General features: G+C 41.2%; 1 protein-coding gene across 17 annotated transcripts in view; it reads right to left on the bottom strand.

Moving 5' to 3' along the window:
- EPB41L2 (erythrocyte membrane protein band 4.1 like 2) overlaps window positions 1-21,720 on the bottom strand; it is a 112,313-nt gene extending 90,593 nt beyond the window's left edge. For 8 of the 17 annotated variants that reach the window (XM_060753347.2, XM_060753356.2, XM_060753353.2 and 5 more), the window contains exon 1: window positions 21,491-21,720. The gene's annotated coding sequence lies outside the window, so the exon portion shown is untranslated. Of the gene's footprint in view, window positions 1-8,416; window positions 8,530-21,490 lie in introns of all 17 variants that reach the window. The other 9 variants (XM_060753357.2, XM_060753358.2, XM_060753360.2 and 6 more) reach the window with 2 other exon arrangements.
- Between the last annotated feature and the right edge of the window lie 2,108 nt (window positions 21,721-23,828).

The following is a 23,828-nucleotide window of genomic DNA, read 5'->3' as shown; positions in this document are numbered from 1 at the left end:
GACAACAATAAAAGGTTTCTGAATGCCACCCAGTGGCAGTTTGAGACGTTTACACAAATCTGTTAGCAAACAACATGCAATGGTTACAATGGACTCTGCAGAAAATGCTTCAACTGTTCTTCATAAAAAGGAAAATCAGCAAAACATTATTATCAGTAAATGTTTGATTTTTCTAACTATTTTATAGACCTTTGCGATAAAAATTTATAGACCTTTTGCGATAAAAATTTATCAGGCCGAAAGGGTTCACAAGTGGGAAAAATTTAAGAAGCCCTGAGTACGATAGCTACCAGAGTACTGAACAGTACCAAGAATCCCTACCTATCATCTTGGCATCTTGATTAATCATATCTTGGTCAAGACCACTATGAACACAATAATAAATATAATATTTTTAAGGAGTCAAGAGAGTGGAGACCTTCCAACTTCAGAAAGGTGCCGGGAGGCAATAGGTACTTGTGGCTGACCGAATCCAACAGTCATACACTAAGCATGATGGAACAGATGTGTGCATTTAATCCATATATTATACACAGGTATGAATTCAGTTTAAATAAGAAAAACAATCTGCAGGTGACAGGTGCTTAGTTTTCATTTCATTCTATGATTCACAGGTATATTTTAGTTAACATTCTCCTGGGAATTACTTCTTTAGCAGAAAATTTCATAGCAGAGGTGGAAATAACATGGAAAATATAAACATAAATTACTACATCAAAAAGAATATTTTCAAGATGCTTCAAGTTTTTTTTTTAAATTGAAAGCTAATGATGTGGAGGGCCAGCAGCATATAAAGTGGATAGTGTGGGACCAGGAAACCAGGGCACCTTCCACATAGCTGAGTAAAATCCCAAGTTATCTGCTTTGAACTGAGATATATGGCAGTGTGGACTCAGATAACCAAGTTCAAAGCGGATACTGTAGGATTTTCTGCTTTGATATTCTAGGATATAGGGCTATGTGGAAGGGCCCTGGGAGACCAGAATTCAAATCCCAATTTGGTCATAGATATCTCAAGGACGTTGCTCTCAGCTGAGGCTCTTCCACACAGCCCTATATCCCAGAATATCAAGGCAGATAATCCCACAATATCTGCTTTGAACTGGATTATCTGAGTCCACACTCAGATAATGTGAGATTTTCTGTCTTGATATTCTGGGATATAGGGCTGTGTGGAAGGGCCCTGAGCTTCCAATTTTGAATTCAGATGAAGAATTGATGAGTAATTGAACAGAGTAAAGACATAAAATATTTCCTTAATCCTACTTTCTAATTGATTTTTGCACATTAAGGTTAGAAATCCACAGATCTGTCAGTATGAAGATTAGCAACACCCCAAAATTACTAATAAACTTCAGGGTTACATTCAACATATTTCTCAAATTTCAGGAATTTAAATTAAATACACAACAAGTGTTATTGTAAGGTATTTTGCAATAAACAGCGTTCTGAATACTTTTGGTTGCTGTAGGTTTTTTTGGGCTATATGGTCATGTTCTAGAGGCATTCTCTTCTGACGTTTCGCCTGCATCTATGGCAGGCGAAACGTCAGGAGAGAATGCCTCTAGAACATGGCCATATAGCCCAAAAAAACCTACAACAACCCAGTGATTCCGGCCATGAAAGCCTTCAACAATGCTCTGAATTGTCGAAGGCTTTCATGGCTGGAATCACTCAGTTCTTGTGGGTTTTTTTGGGCTATATGGCCATGTCAGGAGAAATGCCTCTAGAACATGGCCATATAGCCCGAAAAAAACCACAAGAACTGAATGCTCTGAATATTTTGCTATAGATTATTGTATACAGATAAGTGATTGTGATTATGAAAATTATTTTAACAAATACAAATAAAGGAATTCGATCACAGAGTTACTGATGACTGAAGCAGGATTTTCATCCTGGACCATTTAACAATTTTTAAAATTTAATGAAGTTATAAACTGGATACATGATTGTGAAAATATGCACATTAAAGAACCTATATATAAGTGTATCTGAAACTTAATAGGTGTTTTTTTTTTATCCATTAACCTTTCTCAACTATTTTCTGCTATCAAGAGCCTTTCTGTTACACTAATTTACTATTTTTCTATTTGTGTTGCACTTGGGCATTCTTATGTAAGTGAAGAACAGGATGCAGAGTACCATAATTATTCCAGAAATCTTGCATTGTCCTATCAGATCACCTCTACATTCAGTGGGCTACTACATGCTGCAATTCCAGACTGTTCAAATAAGATCATCAAATATTTGATATTAAAGCATCCAGCAGCCACCTTCTTCCCCAAGAGAACATGATCATAGAATCATAGAATCAAAGAGTTGGAAGAGACCTCATGGGCCATCCAGTCCAACCCCCTGCCAAGAAGCAGGAATATTGCATTCAAATCACCCCTGACAGATGGCCATCCAGCCTCTGCTTAAAAGCTTCCAAAGAAGGAGCCTCCACCACACTCCGGGGCAGAGAGTTCCACTGCTGAACGGCTCTCACAGTCAGGAAGTTCTTCCTAATGTTCAGATGGAATCTCCTCTCTTGTAGTTTGAAGCCATTGTTCCGCGTCCTAGTCTCCAAGGAAGCAGAAAACAAGCTTGCTCCCTCCTCCCTGTGGCTTCCTCTCACATATTTATTCATGGCTATCATATCTCCTCTCAGCCTTCTCTTCTTCAGGCTAAACATGCCCAGTTCCCTAAGCCGCTCCTCATAGGGCTTGTTCTCCAGACCCTTGATCATTTTAGTCGCCCTCCTCTGGACACATTCCAGCTTGTCAATATCTCTCTTGAATTGTGGTGCCCAGAATTGGACACAATATTCCAGTGATCAGTGAGTAAGGTCTTTATAAAAGGTGCAGCTAAGAGTGCCTCCATCTCTATATAAATTAATAACAAAAATATAGTGTTCAGTCATGGTGCCAGTCAGGCCTGTAGCGAGGGGGGGGGGGTAGGGGTTCAACCCCCCCCCCCCGAAATGTTTCAGATTTTTTAAAAAACCTGGTTTACTCATGAATTTTAACTGGTTAACCAAATCCCCATGCTAAGTCTATGAGATGCAAAAAATTAAGAGTCCCTCCAGAACTGCAAGCACTATCTCAGGCAAATATTGACAATTTATTCACACTGTTTGGGTCCCGCCTACCTGCGTGACCGCATCTCTGTGTACGAACTCACACGATCTCTTTGTTCACCTGGAGAGACCCTATTCACGATCCCATCTGCATTGCATGTGCAATTGGCGGGGACGAGGGATAGGGCTTTCTCGGTGGTGGCCCCTCGACTCTGGAACTCTCTACCTAAGGACATCAGGCAAGCCCCAGCCAGGATAACTGCATGCCCATGCCCCTCCAAACACCTACCTTTTTCACCTGGTCATGCCCAGTACTTTTTATTTTTAATTATTACATTTGGCCGTGCCACAGATTTTAATTGCGTCATGGTGTGTTGTTAATGTTATTGCCTTGTTTTTGAGTTATTTTGCTGTATTGTTGTTGTTGTTTTTACTGTTGTATTTGGGCTCGGCCTCTTGTAAGCTGCACCGAGTCCTCCGGGAGATGGTAGCGGGGTATAAATAAAGGATTATTATTATTATTATTATTGTCATTGTGGGGTGTGTGTGTTGAATGTTCTCATTAAGGAGGCCAGACTTGGTGGAGGTGGTTGACAGGGGCGGAGCTGCAGACAACTGAAGGCTGCTCTGCCTCCTGCTGTGCTCTTTGCTTCAGCGTGAGTGAAAATTTCAACCCCCCCCCCCCCGCAAAAATTTCAACCCCTCCTGAAATTATTTTCTGGCTACGGCCCTGGTGCCAGTACACAACTGCTCCTCCAGCCATTCCCTGAACATTTTCCTTGACGACAGTTTGGCACAGGTTAAAAGCCTTGCTATATACAAACCTTCAATGGACCAAATGATCCTTTAAATATTTTCTTACTGGTTTTGGCATATTTTAAGCTTTGATGTATGTTTCTGCTTATTGTTATAATCTGTGTTTACTGTTGCATAATTGCTATTTTTACTGCTGTTTTACCTCTATCCACTTTGCTTCTTGCATTGATTTTGAGTAAACTCAAAAAGCCACAATGAAATGTTTTGAGTTTATTTTACAAAGTGTAAGGAATGGCATTGATGTCCATCTCATTATTTGGTAGTGAAGTATCTGGAAAACAACCATAAAATAGTATTCATATTCATATTTATCCTGTGGCAACAATACAAATGCAGCGCTGCCTGCATACCTCATACAGTATACTTTAGAAACGTATTATAGTGACTTAAGATATGGGTTGTGAATGATGAAGCACAATACAGTTTAAGTATACCTATTGTGCATGTAGTCTATAAAGAAATTTGGGTATCCTCTTTATTTCATTTTATAGGATTGTACTAAAGAGTTCATTTTTTAATGACATGGATTTTGCAGGCATACAGGAAAGCTATTTATTAGCAGCTGTGAAGCAGCTTAAGAACTAGAGCAGTATTGGTGGAGAACTTGCAGTGAATCTGACCAAGCACAGTTTAGAGCTCATTTAAAAGCCTACTCCGCGGCAATGAAGGGGGCACAAAAATCATTTATCACCGCCAATATTGCATCTGCAAAGAACCGCCCAAGGGAGCTGTTTCGAGTGGTCACAGGACTTTTAAACCTTGCTCAGTCAGGGTTCCCTGACCAATCAGCAGCTCAATGTGAAGATTTTGCTAGGTTCTTTGCAGATAAAGTCACTCAGATCCATTCTGACTTAGACACCAGTATGAATGCAGTCTCTGTGGATCTAACTGAGGCATCTGCTTGTCCCTGTTTAATGGATTCTTTTCAACTTGTTCAGCCTGAGGAAGTGGACAAGATATTGAGAGAAATGAAAGTGACCACTTGTCCTCTGGACCCTTGTTCATCCTGGATTATTAAATCGGCAAGGGGGAGACTGGTGGAGTGAGTGAAGGTACTGGTAAATGCCTCCTTGATGCAAAGCATAATGCTTAGTAGCTTCAAGGAGGCAGTAATAAGACCTCTTTTAAAGAAACCAGCATTGGATCCCACTCAACTGAACAGCTTTCGGCCAGTATCAAATCCCCCCTTTCTGGGCAAGGTTCTGGGCAAGGTTTTGAATGAAATCGATTATCTGGATCCATTTTAATCTGGTGTCAGACTCGGCTATGAAAGAGAGATGTCACTGGTTGCCTTGGTGGATGACCTATGAAGAGAGCTAGAAAGGGGGAGTGTGGCCCTGTTGGTTCTCCTGGACCTCTCAATGCCTTTCAATACCATCGACCATGTTATCCTTTTGAGAAGTCTCTCTGGGACGGGGCTTGGGAGCACTGTTTTGCAGTGGTTACGTTCATTCCTGGAGAGTTGAACCAAGATGTTGGTGCTGGGGGACAAGTGTTCAACTCCCTGGCTGATGGCCTGTTGGGTCCCTCAAGGTTCAATTTTGTCTCCTGTGCTGTTTAACATTTACATGAAAGCACTGGGAGAGATCATTTGGAGTTTTGGAGTTCAGTGTCAAATTTACGCAGATTACACCAATTCTATTACTCCTTTCAACCTAAAGTCAAGGATGCTGTCCTGATCCTAAATCGAGGTATGTCATCAGTAATGGACTGGATGAGAGCTAACGAGTTGAAATTAAATCCAGACAAGACATAGGTACTCCTGGTCAGTTGTAAGGCAGAACTGGGTAAAGGGTTACAACTTGTGTTGAATGGGGTTACACTCCCCTTGAAGATGCAGGTTCGCAGCTTGGAAGTGATCCTTGACTCACCGCGAACCTTGGAGTCTCAGGTGTTGGTGGTAGCCAGGAGCACCTTTGCACAGTTTAAACTTGTGCGCCAGATGCACCCATACCTTGAGATTTGGCCATGGTAGTCTACACCTTAGTCACATCCCATTTGGACTACTGCAACACTCTCTACACGGGGCTGCCTTTGAAGACAGTTCAAAAGCTAGTACAGAAATCAGCAGCCAGATTACTAACTGGAGCCCTGTACAGTATTTCAACTTAAATTATCTTTAGTTCTCTACCGTCAGATACCTGCTGTTGCTTCTTTTTTGAAGATACCAAAATAATGTATCTTTCACTTTTGAACTACAGAACTTATATAAACTGCACAGGGTGATATTTCTGGCCATGTTTCTATTAACATTTTACTAGAATACACCCTTTAAACACAATCATAGAGCTACTTGAGTGCATGCTTATCAGGAGCTGCTGACAATTTACATATGCATGGAGGTCTTGTTCGTGGAGATAAAGGTTCTGGATTCAATAAAGAAACATAGTGATGATGACACGTTAAGATTTACTATTGGTGCACAAAAATAATGCTTTTAGAATTAATAATACACATCCATGTGGTTTCATGATAGTATTTCATTTAAACTGAGCAATGATTTCAAATTGATTGACATCCACTAAATGGCTCATTTTGATGATGAAAAAGAGTGGGCATTGGGCATAAAACAAGCACAGATTATTGGCACAGGTTTTGATAAGTAGGACTGTTGATTTGGAGATGTTTAATATGAGTCCCATATCAGGTATGTCAATCACACATTTGTTGATAGTGCCATAAAACTAAGACAAGAGCACCAAACCTTGACATGTATTTTAAGAGGATATCAGATTTCAAAACATGTTCCCCTTTCAATAGATACCAGTAGCTCAATTTCCCTAACCCTGCCACCCTAGGACTTTCCTTCCTCAAACCCAACCCTATATTATGTGTAACCCTAATTGAAAACAACCAAAAAACTATGAACCCCCCCCCCCAAAACACGTGTAATAGCTATCCAGATTACCCCTTCCGTAAACAAGAAAAAAGGAATAGGAAAAACCAATTCTCCTTGAAAGTTCTCCATTCATACTATGAATGTTCCAGAGGGTCTGCCAAGTTCAAACCGTCTCTTTAGAGTGGTGCAGAATAAAAGAAAAACCAACAAAATTCACACCTCAAATTCTTCAACAAAAATGTTCAATGAGTGGAATTATTCTGAAACCAAGCCCCTCCATTTTATTTATATTAGTCCAAATTCAAATACAGAGGAATCTCTTAAGAGTATCCCAACTTAAGAGTGTTTTGAGATAAGAGCTGTTGCTTGTCTTAGTTTTGCTTTGACAGAAGAGCATCATAATGGACAAAAGCAGAGGGAGAAACTTTGGGTTAATTGTTTTTTGTGGGTTTTATTCGTGGTGTGTTTGGCTTCATGAAAAGAGCTGGGGAGAGAGAGCAAGAGAGGGAGGGAGGCTAAAATGAGTACAGTATGAAGAAACGATGCTTCTGTCTCTTCACTTTGTGCTTCCTTGCCACATATTTGTACATCTACCATTTAAAAATTGATCTTTCTTTTTTATGTGAATGTGCAGGTTTTGCCTTGCTGTTACACTGGCTAACACACATTTTGTTTCCTGAAATGTGCTTCCTTTCCACAACTTTGTACTTCTACCATTTTAAAGTTGATCTTTCTTTTTTATTGTTCCATGTGAATGTGCATTTATACATTATTTGTTATTTATAAATTACATTTTCTTATTTTAAAATATGTAATAAAAAATTGGCTGGGGATTGGGAGCCTGGAACGAATTGATAGCATTAAAATGGGAAAATTTGCTTTGAGATAAGAGTGTTTTGAAGCGCTTGGTCACGGAATGAATTAAACTCTTAAATCAAGGTATCATTGCACTAATCATTAGTAATATATTTAAAAGCATGCGGAACAACGTAGTTCCACATTTCTCAACAGTTAGTGAACAAAACAACAACGCATAAGCAATATTCCTCGAGTATTTGAAATAAAGACCTACTTATGTAAGTAAAGGGAAACAAAACATTGACAGGAAACAAAAGGATGGCTTACTGATCAGACAACACCATGATGACAAATGTGATGTAGTAATTTGGAAAGCATGTGAAAAGTCAAAGGTTGGATTGCAAACTCCCTGCTTTGCTTCCTGAAGTGAAATATTTTAGCCTGTCATCTGAATCAATGGGAAGGAAACTATATACTTATGCTGTGCAAACACCTTAGAAAGGAACAAGTTGGAAAGGTAATTACCTACAATCCTGCATTTTAGTGTTCCTAACCATGCAAACATTTTTATTGCAATTGTCACCAAGAACACATTTTTGCATTAGTGTTACATAATTTTTTCCAGGAAGAGAAGTGATTTATTATTAACATGAGATTAAATTTGAAGCACCTAACTCACGCAGAATAGAACTTTCAGCCCAACCCTGTTTGTATCTATTCAAGAAAGCTGTCTGGAGTAGAAAATACCCTATTTCATTGCATAATAGTTGAATGGCCCTTTTGGGTCGCTTTTTTTAAAAATCCTTGTATAATAGTTGCACCCTTAGTTCACAGGTCTGATTATTATACGAGGAGGCTACAACTGTCCGATTGCCTCTTCCCTCAGAACTACAGAGTATTACCTTGGCAAGGCAACTCTCCATAGGGGAGGCCTTGTAGCTCGTGCTGATAGGTGTGTGGGTGGCTCTGCAGCTATGGGCTTTCCCTTGGCCGGCAGCAGAGGAAAGCCCCATATCTGCAAAAAAGAAGAAATATTCCTGACGTAATGGTCGCACTCACCTTTCCCCCTCAAAAAATAAGAGGGGGGGAAGTGTGACTATTATGTGATGACATACAGTATAAAGCAAGAGTAATTCTGTCCTCCTGCCCCAGTAAGGCTTTGCTAACTGCTTTGATTTTTATGTGCAGTTGCCTGCAGGAAGTTGCTGTTCCTGGTTCCTCTTTGCTTTGGGCAAATCTACAGAAGTTTTGTAAAGACATTTCAAATTTGGTCTTGTGGAATGGAGAGGAAAATGTGCTTCCCAGAAATAAGGAAATAAAGAGATAGACATAAGATGAGATAATAACTTCCCTTGAAGAGGAAGGATTATACATGGACATTATTACTATTGAGACTAGGATCAGCTTTATCAAACCATGTTTGTCAAGTCACCCTTTTACTATATAAACTGATTTATGGATTTTTTTTTATTTGAAAAGTGACATACAGTTTAAAAAATGCAAAATGACTTCAAGGATAAGTGTTTATGAGATTTCAATATAACTTATGTCAAGGGCAATTTGAGCACAAAATAATTTATATTCACAGAAAAGCGGATATACTGTAAAAACCAAAACTATCTCATGTTAATTTGTCTAAACAAGTAAATGGTACTCAAGTTCTTTAAATGCTATTTACTATGTACTGGTAGTACCCAAGTTACAACAAGATAGGTTCTGTAGGTTTGTTCTCAAGTTGAATTATTTTTTAAGTTGGAACAGGTACATTTTTAAGTGTAACTCCAACCGTATATATGTGTGAGTGTATGCATCCATACTTTGGGTAGCACAAGGAAGGCTTAATACCCCTGTGGTGGTTGTTTTGCTGTCTGTGCCCCTATTCAGAAGATTTCACCTCACTTTCTGTCCTGGTGATAATAGGATTTTGAGAAATGTGGCTTGTTGTGGAAACAAGTATTGGTGATAAAGCTTCAGTTCTGACATATTTTCCCCATGATAACTCTTCCAGGAGTGAATTTCCCTTCCAAAGGGTAGATTTCTCTCACTTGCTATTGTCTCACCCTCATTTGTAACTATGAGTTTTTGTAAGGCAGATGTTTGTAACTCAAGGACTGCCTATACAAATAAAAGGTTTTTAGAAATAACCTATTTTGTATAAGTTTTCTCATATTTATTCTCCTGCAAATTTCTACAAGAGAATTAGAATACTGATATTAATGATTATTGTACATACTTATATATTCGACATTATGTATCACTCAAAGGAAGGTTTTGAAGCCAAAATTATGGATTTGGCTATTACCTGTGGATAAACTGAGGGTAAAATTTACAAACATAGAAACATTTCCTCGCCTTTTAAAAATGCATAAAGGAAACATGCTTAGGAAGTGTATTTGTTTATTTGAACGATTGCAATGGGGACAGGGGTAAACTGCATTACATACAAGTTCAGATGGATAAATATAAATGAAGATAATAGGAACGTAGTTTTAATTGTACTTTAATATTCTTATGCTTTATGACACAAAACATAATCGTTTTTATATATTCTTTAATAAATATGCTCTGTTTTTAATTGTATCATGTCATATTTGCTGTTAGCTAGCTTGAGTTCCTATATCAGGAGAAAGTTAGAATAAAAATAAAGGGAGTAACAGTCTGACAAAAGATGAAAGAGAGAGCAAGAAAAGCAACGTATCTCAATTAGGAAACCAGTGCAAAGACAGTGACAAGAGACAGAGGCAATACTTCACTACACCTCCCATACCCAAAATGGTGAAAGAAATGCAAACTCCCCTCCTTATCTACTTTCTTTTTTGTCCCGATCACCAATGTGAGAGAGTCATTTAGGAGTCTTGAGGTGGAGCAATGCACAATAGCCAAGCCCTGGTAAAAATGGCTACCAATCCCTCTGCAGAAAGGCTTACCAGACAGCCATTATTAAAAATGGCCATGGTAACCACTCTTCAAAGACCCAAAAGGGCTCCCCCATGTTGCTGCTGAATTCCACTCAGGCTGAAAAGGAGGGGGGGGGGGGAGTATCTTTCTTTCTCCAGTTTAGACAAGTGAAGGGTAATGAGATGGGCTTCTATCCTCTACTCTCCCTCTTGTCCCTGTCTTCCCAATGGATCCATACTCATGCATAAGTTGACCCAGGGTTTGTTTGGTTTTTTTTTTGGGGGGGGGGGCATTTTTTGTTAAAAAAATGTTTCGACTAATGCATGAGTGCATATGATACTTGTTTTCTCTTTTCTTAAAAATAATAAAAGCTTTTTAGTTTTCAACCTGTGAAATTAACATAAAACTTCCAAGCAGAAAAGAACTGCAAATACTTCCAACAACTTTGAAATCTTTATCATAAACTATTATGGGAAAGCTACATCACATTCTCATGAAATTAAATTTTCTTTCTAGCTTTCAAATCTTAAGTATTTTTAAGAACTGGAGTTTTAAGAGATATTTTGATTTCAAATAAATTACTGCTAAAAATATGGAGCCCAGTGACAGTGTCAAAAGCTGATCACATTAAGATAGTAACATTCCAGAAGAATGTCACTGCCACGTATGCAGCATGTCTTACATTTCACTTAACCTTCACTGTAAACAAAGTCAACAGCTGGCATATTTGGGGTAAATCAAACACTTCATGATAAATGTTGCCAAGAGAATACACGTGAAGTTTCCAGTTATAAAAATAATTGACTATGTATAGAAATCTTGAATACATTAGAATTAGAAATATGAACACCTTAAAAAGCTGTGACCCATTGTCCTATAAATCTGACAAATATGTCTCAGGCACACAATTTAGTGTGGTGCTGTTCTCATTTTAACATTCAAAAGAGCACATGATTAACAACTGCAAGGGGGAGGGGAGTGATCTGTAATGTGACTTTCCTTTTTTCTGTCCAAGCTGTTATACCCAAGATCTGACAAATTCATTTTCCATTGAAATAAAAATGTTTGTTCTGGAATGTGTTGACTTTAAATTACTAGTTTCTGAAGATGGTTTTCCCTAAGCAGAAGAATTATATTAAAAGAACTGGTCAATTTTTTAAAAAGAATCTCATGAGAGCCTTGGAAAAATACAGATGTTTCTTTTATATGTATGCCATTGCACAACTGAAGAATATATAGTAAAGACAGAGTGTTCTTCTCTGCAGCTATCACTCGAAAGACACTGTGGTCCAATTCCATCTTTTCTTCCTACTATGTGCTATAGTAATATAAAAGATGAAAAAAGGATGGGGAAAGACAGATAAATTACCAATGTAAAACACTGACATTTGGATCCTCGTGAAATTCTATGAAAGAGGCAGGAGAATTATAATAAGCTTCATCTGAGAGTACCCAACAACTAATTTAAAATGGTTTTCCAATTAATGTGAAAGATATAATATGAAGAGTTATGTTTTATTTCTTACATGTTTCACAACACCAAAGATAATATAATATCTAACAGAAAGTCAGCGCTCTTTCTGGTGCTTATGATAAAAAGCTATTAGCCCTTTAATAATTGAAGTTTATAGACAAAGAGATAGCTTCCATTAGGAAGGTAAGAGCCAAACCTTTCTCAGGCTGAAAAATTGGGGGCGGATGGAATTAATGGTACACTATATTTCAAACATCACCTCTGGGGGGAAATAACTGTCCCCGCCCTAGATACATAACACCTATTCCAACTCCAGTGCTAAACAGGTATGGAGAAGGGAAAATTCGCATTCACATCCACAAACATGAACATCCCTGCATGTTTTATTTGGTAGTTTTCCAAACTCCATGCTATGATAAAATATATGCACTGACTTTTTAACATAACCTGTTAAGATATTAAAGACACAATATCAACAATTTTCCACTGATGCAAAGCAGTCGAAAACACATGGCTTCTTTTGGTACCAAACTGTCTATGGTCATCAGTGGTCTTTTTGATTCCTGAGCTCCTTAGCCCAACACAAACAGTGAAGTTTAAGAGAAAGATATATTATTACCACATGGCTCTAAAAACACCTAGATACATCCAGCCTCAAAGCAAGGATGACTCCTCTTCTCATCACATTTTTTACATGCTCCATGGATTCAGTGGCAGGAACATATAGATCTTTCCCACCTGACACCCTTTTTATTTCTTACAAAAAATACAGTAAAGGGGGGAAAACACATTCACAGACAGACAGCCACCATTTGTGACCAAGTCTCTTCATTTGCAGACATTTGTGGATGAATATTTTAGTTTGTATTTTTTTATTTATAATATCTTAAAACTTAAAATGAATTCCAAAAAAATACAGTGAAGAGAATTCTAGAAGCAATCTTCTTTTTATAAAATAGAATGACAAAGTATACACCTGTAGAGGATTCAGACATTTATTTATTTATTATTTATTTGCTTTATTTCTATACCGCATTTTTCAGCCCAAACAGGTGACTCAATGCGTACATCTTTCACTGTGTACATTTTCAGAGATCTAAGATAATAATTTTAAAGCTGTTGTCTGAAGTAAACATTTCTTTATTCCTGTTTCACTATGATCTCTAGTTCTACTGGTTTCACGGGTATTTGTAATGCTTGCATACCTATGGGAAAAAGTAGCTTCCAGCAACATAACTCTTGCAAAAATTGTGTTATTTTGGATCACAAGCATCCACTGAATAACCAACACAACAAGTATCACTCTTTGCTATGCCTCACCCCAAGCAATATTTCACCATTTATTTGCAGTACTTTTTTCTAGTGAATTCTGCATTTATTACTACAGTACATTCAAAATCAACAAAATAAAAACACAATAAAGAACAAGACCCGTTGAAAAAAAAGACACTTTGCTTGCAACTACGTATGCTAACAATCATAGACAGGACATAAAACAATGACTTAACACTAATTAGATCTGTAGATCATCTAGTGACAGGTATGGTTAAGCCACATTATACAGTCACCAGCATGTGGTAACACTAGGTAGGAAGAGAAGCACGCTAATTCCTTATCAGAACTTGCCTGTCTTATGAATTCCGCTCTACATAGATAAGGAACAAAACTTTAAAAGTTGTATGCTTTGTATATGATGTGTGTATGTTCACATGTATTTATTAAGAGGGCTGTACATGCAACAGTCCAAGATTTCCAAGAACATAATTTGTCTGAAATAGGTTTTTGAGAAGTCAGTTTTATTGACTAGGATGTCAGAAATTCTAGAGTATAAAGACTTATCTATAAACATGAAGGTTTATGTCAGAATTGTGTAGGGTAACAGGATCCTTGACAGTTTTTGTGTAACAACCGAACCACAGAGTTGTTTATCACAGACCCCTAGAAAACACATGCACCAGGTTTAAAAAATGTTTTTCTTCTCTAACGTCATTATTGTTAGTTTAAACCCTGTCCAAATATGTTACCAATGTTTTCCATTGCAAAATTATAGAGAAGTCAGATATGCTGCTATAATTAGTCACGTAACTTACAATTGTCACTGTCATGTTATGCTAAGGGCTCACAGCTTTGATGAGAGGGGCCCAAAACCAATAAAAAGAGAAGAACAACTGATCCAGCAGCAATCCCTCTACAAATTCATGAGTTCAAGCTTGAATTGTCATACTACTTTATCACACTAGAGAATGAATCCACTTTAAATCTGTTTGCAGCCTCCTGCAGAATTCTGGGGTTTGTAGTTTTGGGAAGAGCTTTTAATAGCCTCACTAAACTACAAACCCCAGAATTCTGCAGGAGGCAGAAACTGGATTTAAAGTGGATTCATTCTCTAGTGTGCTAAGGTTTATAGAGAAACTTATCCATTCAACAAAGTCCACGGGGAAGGAAATATAAAAAATAGAAAACTACTGGCCTCCTGCAACAATTTTTCAATTGTTTGTCCACAAGAAAATGTGAAACTTTGGGGAACACAGGGAAAACATTTCTTTTTTGGAATGAGTGGAATGTTTTTAAAATACAAGCTTTGACTTCCTTAGATGTCAGGAACTGTATAATATGAAGATTAGTATAGAAGACAGTACACAGAATAATTCTTGTGCATGTTGTAAAGATATACAACACTAAAAATAAAAGGAGCATTAATGCTAATGAGTAGTCCAATTTTCAGAAGAGCATCACAGCAATGGAGAGGGGATTCCCATTCCTTGTAAATTGTTGCTTGTTTTTTTTTTCTGGTAGTACTTACTGAAAGTACCTAGCATCTATCTTCTACCTTGGCCTCAGTTAACCTTTCCACCTCTTCCCTCAGATGACAGACAGCCTACTACAAATCAGAAAACAAAAAGCTTACTGCTGTGCCTTGCTATAGGATAATAAGGCCAGAAGAATGAGGCAAAACAGCAAAACAAAACAAAAAACAAACACCCTGCAACACACACACACAAACACCCCCCCCCCCAAATCCCAAAACAAGAACAGAATTCTAAGCAAAAGTGACAGAAGGAAAAAAGACTACAGATAACTAGACAAAGTACAGTGCACTGTCAGAATTTTTAAATTTCATAAATCCGTCAAGAGTGCAACTTTAAATGTAAAAACCAGCGTTCTAGAGACGAAAGGCATCCATCTTCTTACCCTATAACTCAAATGAGCTGCAGAGATGTCTGATACTAAAGTAGTGATTCTCAAACCCTGTTCCTTCAGATATTTTAGACTTCAACTCCCAGAAGCCTCAGCTGCCTTGGCCAATGGTCAGGGACCCAATAAGCTGAAGTCCAAAACACCTGGAAAACCAGAGTTTGGGAAATATTGTGCTAAAGCAAGGAATGCAGCTTGTTTCATGTTTATATTTACATGAACAAACTACTACCCCAATAAAAGGCTACTGCTTGCCTTTAGATTACAAGCAATAAAAAATACCCACATTTTTTAGACAGTAATTTAGAGAATGCCAAATTTAGCACTTGTTGCAAGAGCTCCGCCAGCTACTAATCTGTTCACAGGCACAATTCAAAATCCTGTTTATGATCGACTCCTTCTGTTTTAAGCAGAGGCTGGATGGCCATCTGTTGGGGCTGCATTGCCTCTGTGTTCCTACATGGCAGAGGACTAGATGGCACTTATGGGCTCTTCCAACTCATTCTATCTGAAAGATTGTATTATCCCACACGATCCTTTCTGTTTTCAGATGCTCTAGGGGTCTCTCTTTCCACACCAATCCCATAGCACATCTGGTGGGAACATGGCAGTAGTTGTTCTCTTAATCTGAAACTCCCATTCTTGAAAAGCTTCGACTGGATCTCCTAGCTATCCTCTCGTAAGCAGGTGGTATTTTCTTTCAAGCAGGACTTTGATGACCAATTGTGAGTATATTTGTTATTTTAATTTTAATTATCTTTCCACATACTTCTTTTAATACAATTGATATCCGTATTTTCAATATATCGATAATCTGAATTTCTAAACGTTATCTGTTTTAACCTTTGAAAGCAGCCTTATACCACAAAGTGAAAAAAGATGAGAAAATAACAACAACAACAACAACAACAACAACAACAACAGCCACTACCTTCTGACAGTTGAGGCTTTTTTATAAAAAAAAAATGGGAAGACATGCAGGCATTGATGCTTCTTTGGGTCAGTAGCTTTGCTACTTCACATGCTGGATTCTATTTAAGGCTGCCTAATACCTCCCGCACTCCATCTTAAGCTTTACCATCATGCCCATCATTTCCCCCTCCCTTCCCTGTTATTTTGCTTTACTGCTTGAATAAGCTGGAGAATTAGAAAGCTCGTTCACTACTCTGTGGCTTTATCTGATCCCAAAAGAGCTGTTTCTCTACAGTGACATTTCATTTCATATTTCTCTCTCCCCCTCTCTCAATGGAACACCGCTGTAACCTTAGAAGCACCATAAGCATCACCCAGGCTACATATCTACAATGCAGGTCACAGCCACTCTTAACCTGCAGGGGCTTCCACGGTCAAGACAAATCTCTCCAAGAGGCACTGCCATTTCCCACTTCCCACTGGTGCAGTTTGCGCACATGGGAGAGGTGTACACAAAGGAAATTTGAACAAATGGTTGGGTGGAAGGTGGCTTCAGAACACGGTTCAATCAAAGCAAGAGATTAAGCGTACATCTATCTACACTATAGAAAGCAGTTTGAGACCGCGTGAACTGCCATAGCTAAGTAAGTAAGTAAGTGCTACTGAATCCTTGGATTTGTAGTTCGATGGGGAAGGCTAAACTACAACTCCCAGGATTCGACAGCACTGAATGATGGCAGTTAAGGCATTATCAGAAAGCTACAGTGCAGGTGCACCCTTAGTGAAGGATATAAAAAGAAGCTGGCATCATGTTGTTTTTAGCATTGGGGCTATGACTCTAGAGACTAAGATTCTGCTATGAAACCCACTGGGAGACTGTAGGCGTCTCACACTTTTTCAGCCTCTTCTGAACAAATATTGCCCAGAAAACCTTGTTTTCACAACACGCAGTAACAACAATAAATGTTGTAAACATATCAGAACATGCCTGATCTTGAAAGCTAAGTAAGGCCAGCCCTGATAAGTACATGGATGGGACACTGCAAGTGAAAACCAAATGCTATAGCCTGCATTTCAGAGGAAGGAACTGGTGAAACTACTTCTGAGTATTACTTGCACAAGAAAACTCTCTGAAAATCAAGGGGTGACCATAAGTCAAAATACACCCCTTTCTTTTAAAGACCCGCCCCGTTTAGGTGGAATCTCTTTTCCTGCAGTTTGAATCAATTGTTCTGTGTCCTAGTCTCCAGAGCAGAAGAAAACAAGCTTGCCCCCTTTACAATGTGATATTCTTTCACATGGCTATATCATCCTTAGACATGGCTATTGTGTCCCCTTTCAGTCTTTTTTTTTTCCTCCATAGACATACCCAGCTCTTTCAGCTGCTCCTCATAGGGCTTGGTTTTCACATCTTTAACCATTTTGGTCACCCTCCTCTGCACATGTTCCAGCTTGTCCACATCCTCCTTCTGGAGCTCAATATCCCAGGTGAAGTCTGACCAAAGCAGAATAGGGTAGGATTATGACTTCTCTCAATCTAGACACTATACTCCTATTGATGCAGCCCAAACCTGTTTGATAGTGGAATATGCTGTCTTGGAGTGTGGTGGAATCTTTGTAGGTTTTTAAACAGGTTGGATGGTCATCAGTTAGGAATGCTTTTATTGTTTATTCATGCACAGCAGAGGTTTGAACTAGATAGTCCTTGTGGTCACTTCCAATTCTCATATACTATGATTCCACTCCAGAAATAAGATTTCTTCTCCCAAATTTGGCATTCTGAAGGTCTGCCCCCCGTAGTATTGTTGATTCTTCCATGAAGTCTACCTGCTTGGCAGCATGGCCTTCTACAGCAGGCATGGGCAAACATATAGCTGTGTACCTGCAAGATTGTCATTCTGTAATGTTAAATTACATTTAAACTACATATTTTATTAACCATGTTTCAATATCTGAAAGGATGTCACGTTGAGGAAGGATCAAGCTTGTTTTTCTGCTAATCCAGAGACCAGGAACAAGACAAGGGATTTGAATGGCAGGAAAAAGAGATTCCATCTAAACATTAGGAAGAGCCCGACTGTTAGGCAGTGGAATTTGCTGCCTCAAGATGTGGTGGAGTCTCCTTCTCTGGAGGTTGAATAGTCATCTGTTGAGAGTGCTTTGATGGTGCCTTCCTGCACTACAGGGGGCCAGGCTGCATGGCTCTTCCATCACTTATTGTTTTGCGATTCTAGGGGAAATTGGCTTGATTTGCTATAGCGCTCATTTATTTGTCTTTATAACAGTCCACAACATCTATCCACTGTCCAACTTTTATAACCGTGCATAGAAACGGTAAACACAATGGCACAGATAATCCTACTTCAGAATTAGAAATGGGTTGATTTTCTTTCAATGATGCATAAAGGTAAAGGCTGATAGGCCTTTGAGCCTATGTATTTCTGGCCAGCCCAATGACCCGATTGTGCCACTCCACCCTTTATTACTAACAATTTTCTTATTCGCAGGTTTTACTGCATTTTAGGAAATTTGATAATTCTTATATTTTTGCTGGGATTTTACATACATTGTTGTTTTATATTTATGTTATATTTTTTATACTTGTGTATTTGTATACTGTATATTGTGGTTCAGATGCGGCACTGTAGTGCTTCTGTGAGCCATCCAGAATCCCCCTGGGGAGACAGTGGCAGGGTATAAATAAAGATTTATTATTATTATTGCTTCCCCTTGACATTAAGTCTAGTTGTGTCTGACTCTGGGGAGTGGTGCTCATCTCCATTTCTAAGCCGAATTGCTGATGTTGTCTGTAGACGCCTCCACGGTCATGTGGCCAGCATGACTGCATGGAGCGCCGTTACCTTCCCACTGAAGTGGTACCTATTGATCTACTCATACTTGCATATTTCCGAATGGCTAGGTTGGCAGAAGCTGGGCCTAACAGCGGGAACTCACCCCGTCCAGCGGATTCAAACTGCCAACCTTCTGGTCAGCAAGTTCTGCAGCTTAGCGGTTTAACCCACTACACCACCACAGCCCCCTCAATGATTAATTTATGTCCCCAAAAGAAATTGCTTCCCCCCTCCTCCTTTCCAGCGCCACATTACAAATGAGTTGATTTTCTTCCTAGGATCAACTCATTTGTAATCCCCAAAATATTTCCCAAGAACTCTATGTTTTAGTGCAGTGGTTCCCAACCTGTGGCCCGTGAACCACCAGCGGTCCCCAAGAGCTAAAAATATGGTTTGTGGCCTCACTGTTACTATGAGAGCAACTGGTCTTGTGAAACCATCATATGGCGCAGAGGCAACAGGGATGTCGGTAGAGGAGAGCCTGACTACCCACGAAAGGTGTGAGAAGGAGAAAGGAGGCTTTTTTTGCCGCTGCCGCATGACACTGTTGGCTCATGTTTAACTTGTTATCCACCAGGACTCAGTGTGAAAAAGATCTTGGGAGTCCTGGGACCATGAGAACCCTGACTGTGAGAGCTGTTGAGCAGTGGAACTCTCTGCCCGGGACTGTGGTGGAGGCTCCTTCTTTGGAGGCTTTTAAGCAGAGGCTGGACGGCCATCTGTAGTCCCCAGTGGCGCAGTGGGTTAAACCCTTGTGCCAGCAGGACTGGAGACCGACAAGTTGCAGGTTCGAATCCGGGGAGATCGCAGATGAGCTCCCTTTATCAGCTCCAGCTCCTCATGCAGGGACATGAGAGAAGCCTCCCACAAGGATGATAAAACATCAAAACATCCGGGCGTCCCTTGGGCAATGTCCTTGCAGACGGCCAATTTTCTCACACCAGAAGCAACTTGCAGTTTCTCAAGTCACTCCTGACACGACAAAAAAATAATCTGTAGAGTGTGTTTTGAATGCGATTTTCCTGCTTCTTGGCAGAATGGGGTTGGACTGAATGGCCCATGAGGTCTCCTCCAATGGAAGAGACCTCGTGGACGACCCAGAGGATGATTCTCCCCAAGGCTTCCTCTTCATCCTGGAAAGAAGTGATGAGCGGAGTTCTGTCCTGGGCCCGGTCCTGTTCAACATCTTTATGAATGACTTAGATGAAGGGTTAGAAGGCATGATTATCAAGTTTGCAGACGACACCAGATTGGGAGGGATAGCCAATACTCCAGAGGACAGGAGCAGGATTCAAAACGATCTTGACAGATTAGAGAGATGGTCCAAAACTAATAAAATAAAGTTCAACAGGGACAAATGCAAGATACTCCACTTTAGCAGGAAAAACGAAATGCAAAGATACAGAATGGGGGACAATGGCTCGAGAGCAGTACGTGTGAAAAAGATCTTGGAGTCCTTGTGGACAACAAGTTAAACATGAGCCAACAATGTGATGTGGCGGCAAAAAAAAGCCAATGGGATTTTGGCCTGCATCAAAGGAGCCTAGTGTCTAGATCTAGGGAAGTAAAGCTACCCCTCTATTCTGCCTTGGTTAGACCACACCTGGAATACTGTGTCCAGTTCTGGGCACCACAATTGAAGGGAGATGTTGACAAGCTGGAATGTGTCCAGAGGAGGGCGACTAAAATGATCAAGGGTCTGGAGAACAAGCCCTATGAGGAGCGGCTTAGGGAACTGGGCATGTTTAGCCTGAAGAAGAGAAGGCTGAGAGGAGATATGATAGCCATGAATAAATATGTGAGAGGAAGCCACAGGGAGGAGGGAGCAAGCTTGTTTTCTGCTTCCCTGGAGACTAGGACGCGAAACAATGGCTTCAAACTACAAGAGAGGAGATTCCATCTGAACATGAGGAAGAACTTCCTGACTGTGAGAGCCGTTCAGCAGTGGAACTCTCTGCCCCGGCGTGTGGTGGAGGCTCCCTCTTTGGAAGCTTTTAAACAGAGGCTGGATGGCCATCTGTCAGGGCTGCTTTGAATGCAATATTCCTGCTTCTTGGCAGGGGGTTGGACTGGATGGCCCATGAGGTCTTTTCGAGCTCTATGATTGTAGTGCGAGTTTCCTTCCGGAGAGGTTTTTAAACAAGGCGGGGCGGGCGGGCATCTGTGGGGAGTGTTTTGGTTGTGGCTGAGTGGGGGGATCGCTTCCAACTCTGGGGTCCGACAACTGCGAACGAAGGCAGGGCGACGTCTCCCAGCAGCCAGGCCCTACTGGCTCGCCCCCCCCTTCCCCTCCCCAGCAGCAGCTTCCCCGAAGGCGGCGGGTGCGCATCCCTCCCCTCCCTCGGAGGCCGTGGGCGAGAGGCTGGTCGCCTCGCTTCCCTTCCCATCACGACCCCTTAGGAAGAGGGAGGAGGCGGCGGCTGAGGAGGAGCAGCGCGGAGGCAGAGGAGGACTCGGAGGGAAGCTGAAGGCAACGAAGCGGGAGGAAACCCAGCTCCGCCTCACGCGCACGCAGCGCGCGCTCTGCCTCGAGCCCCTTCCGTCCCTTTCCCCTCACGTTCCCTCACAAAACGGCGGCGCTGAGGAGAAAAAAGGAGTTTCCCTTCCCGAGCCCCCTCCACAACTTTCCCCTCCGGCCTCCCTACCTCGCTTGGCGGGCGGACCTTCTCCTCCTCTTCCTCGTCGTCGCCTACTTTCCCGTCTTTCCCTCCTTCCTCACCGCTCGGCCTCCTTCTTCTCCTCCTCCTCCTCTTCTTCTTCCTCCTCGTCGTCGTCGCCTCGCTCTCATTCGAAATTGAAATTCGCTGCCTTGGCGCAGCTCGCCAGCGCCACGCCAACCCCTCAGCATTGGGCCCCGCCCCGCTCCCGACCTGGCCTCTCCTCGCAGCCAATCGCGGCCCGCCTACTGCTCCCGGGTTCCGCCCCTGCTCCCATCAATCACGGCTGCCTCTCTTGACGCTTTTCCAGGGAGCCCTCGCGCGCTCCGCTGCCATTCCCTCAGGACGGCGGCTTGAAGGGGCGCGCCTCCTCGCGTGCTCTCCAGGCCCACACGAACCACCACTGTGCGCAAGGGCTTGCTGATTTGTTTGTTTGCTAACTGCCCTCCAGTCGATTTCTTTCTACTTATGGAAACCCCATAAACGAGACTCCCAATGGGTGAAACTACATACAGTATCTAAAGGACTTGTTGATTTGTTTGTTTGGTAACTGCCCTCCAGTCGATTTCTAATTATGGAAAATCTCTTTTCCTGTCCACCAACATTCCGTTTTCCGTTCTTGAATTCGGAGAAGCCAACCTTGGGCTCAAAAGCCAACCTTAAAAATTCTGGCATAGACACTGAGAACTGGGAAGCCCTGGCCCTTGACCGCTCCAGCTGGAGGTCAGCTGTGACCAGCAGTGCTGCAGAATTTGAAGAGGCACAAATGGAGGGCGAAAGGGAAAAGCGTGCGAAGAGGAAGGCGCGTCAAGCGAACCCTGACCGAGACCGCCTTCCACCTGGAAACCAGTGCCCTCACTGTGGAAGAAGATGCAGAGCAAGAATAGGGCTCCACAGCCACATACGGACCCACAAGAATACTGGAAGACAATCCTCCTCAGAAAACGAGGGATCGCCTAAGTCTAAGAAGACTTATGGAAACCCCATAAACGAGACTCCCAATGGGTGAAACTACACACAGCATCTATAATGCGGTTGGCACCCACTTTGACTTGAATCCATGGATTTGTAGTTTCACAAGGTTTTTTTGTGTGTGTCTGCTCTGCGAAAGAGTTTCAAGATTCCGTAGCATTGAGCTATAGCAGTGAAAGTGGAGGCAAACTAAATCAGGCCTGAGGCAAACTTGGGCCCTCATGCCCTTTCCTTTTCTAGTTCAGGCCTGGGCAAGCTTGGGCCCTGTGGATGTTTTGGACTTCAACTCCCAGAATTCCCAGCAGCCTCAGGCCCCTTCCTTAAGCGGCTGAGGGGGAAAAGGAAAGGGCCTGAGGCTGTTGGGAGTTCTGGGAGTTGAAGTCCAAAACATCCACAGGGCCCAAGTTTGCCCAGGCCTGAACTAGATGCATCCTCAATCAACAACAGGCCTTGCTCAAGTCTTGCAGAATCAGGGCCATGGCTTCCTAGACTGAGTCCGTTCCTCAGTAATAATAATAATGATAATAATAAACTATTTGTAACCCGCCACCATCTCTCCGAAGGGGACTCGGAGCAACTTACATGGGGCCAAGCCTGATCAAGAATTACAGGCAATAAATTACAATAAAAAAAACAACATAACATTAAGATATAAGACATCAAAGCATATAAAACAACATACACTGAACAGGAAATGAACAATGATAGAAGACAAAGGGTGGGCCACATGTACATAAAATGATAAAGTAACACAGTCTTTCTCTACTTCTACCGTGTTTTGTTTATTTGTTCAGTCACATCCGACTCTTCGTGACCTCATGGACCAGACCATACCAGAGCTCCCTGTCGGCCATGGCCACCCCCAGCTCCTTCAAGGTCAAGCCAGTCACTTCAAGGATAACATCCATCCACCTTTTCCTTGGTTGGCCCCTCTTCTTCTTTTCCTTCCATTTTCCCCAGTATCATTGTCTTCTCCAAGCTTTCCTGTCTTCTCATTATGTGGCCAAAGTACTTCATCTTTGCCCCTAATATCCTTCCCTTCAGTGAGCAGCCCGACTTTATTTCCTAGAATATGGACTGGTTGGATCTTCTCACGGTCCAAGGCATTCTCAGAATGTTCTTCCAGCACCACAGTTCAGAAGCGTCTATCTTCCTTCGCTCAGCCTTCCTTATGGTCCAGCTCTCGCATCCATAGGTTACTACGAGGAATACCATTGCTTTAACTATACGATCTTCTATCTTCGTTGCCAGTGTGATGTCTCTACTCTTCACTGTTTTATCGAGATTGGTCACTGTTCTCCTCCCAAGAAGTAAACATCTGATTTCCTGGCTGCAATCTGTGTCTACAGTCATC

This window comes from Anolis sagrei, chromosome 1 (assembly GCF_037176765.1).
Source record: "Anolis sagrei isolate rAnoSag1 chromosome 1, rAnoSag1.mat, whole genome shotgun sequence".
In the NCBI taxonomy this organism is placed as follows: domain Eukaryota; kingdom Metazoa; phylum Chordata; class Lepidosauria; order Squamata; family Dactyloidae; genus Anolis; species Anolis sagrei.
The sequence above is the reverse complement of the archived record's forward strand: the minus strand, read 5'-3'. Positions and strand labels throughout refer to the sequence as shown.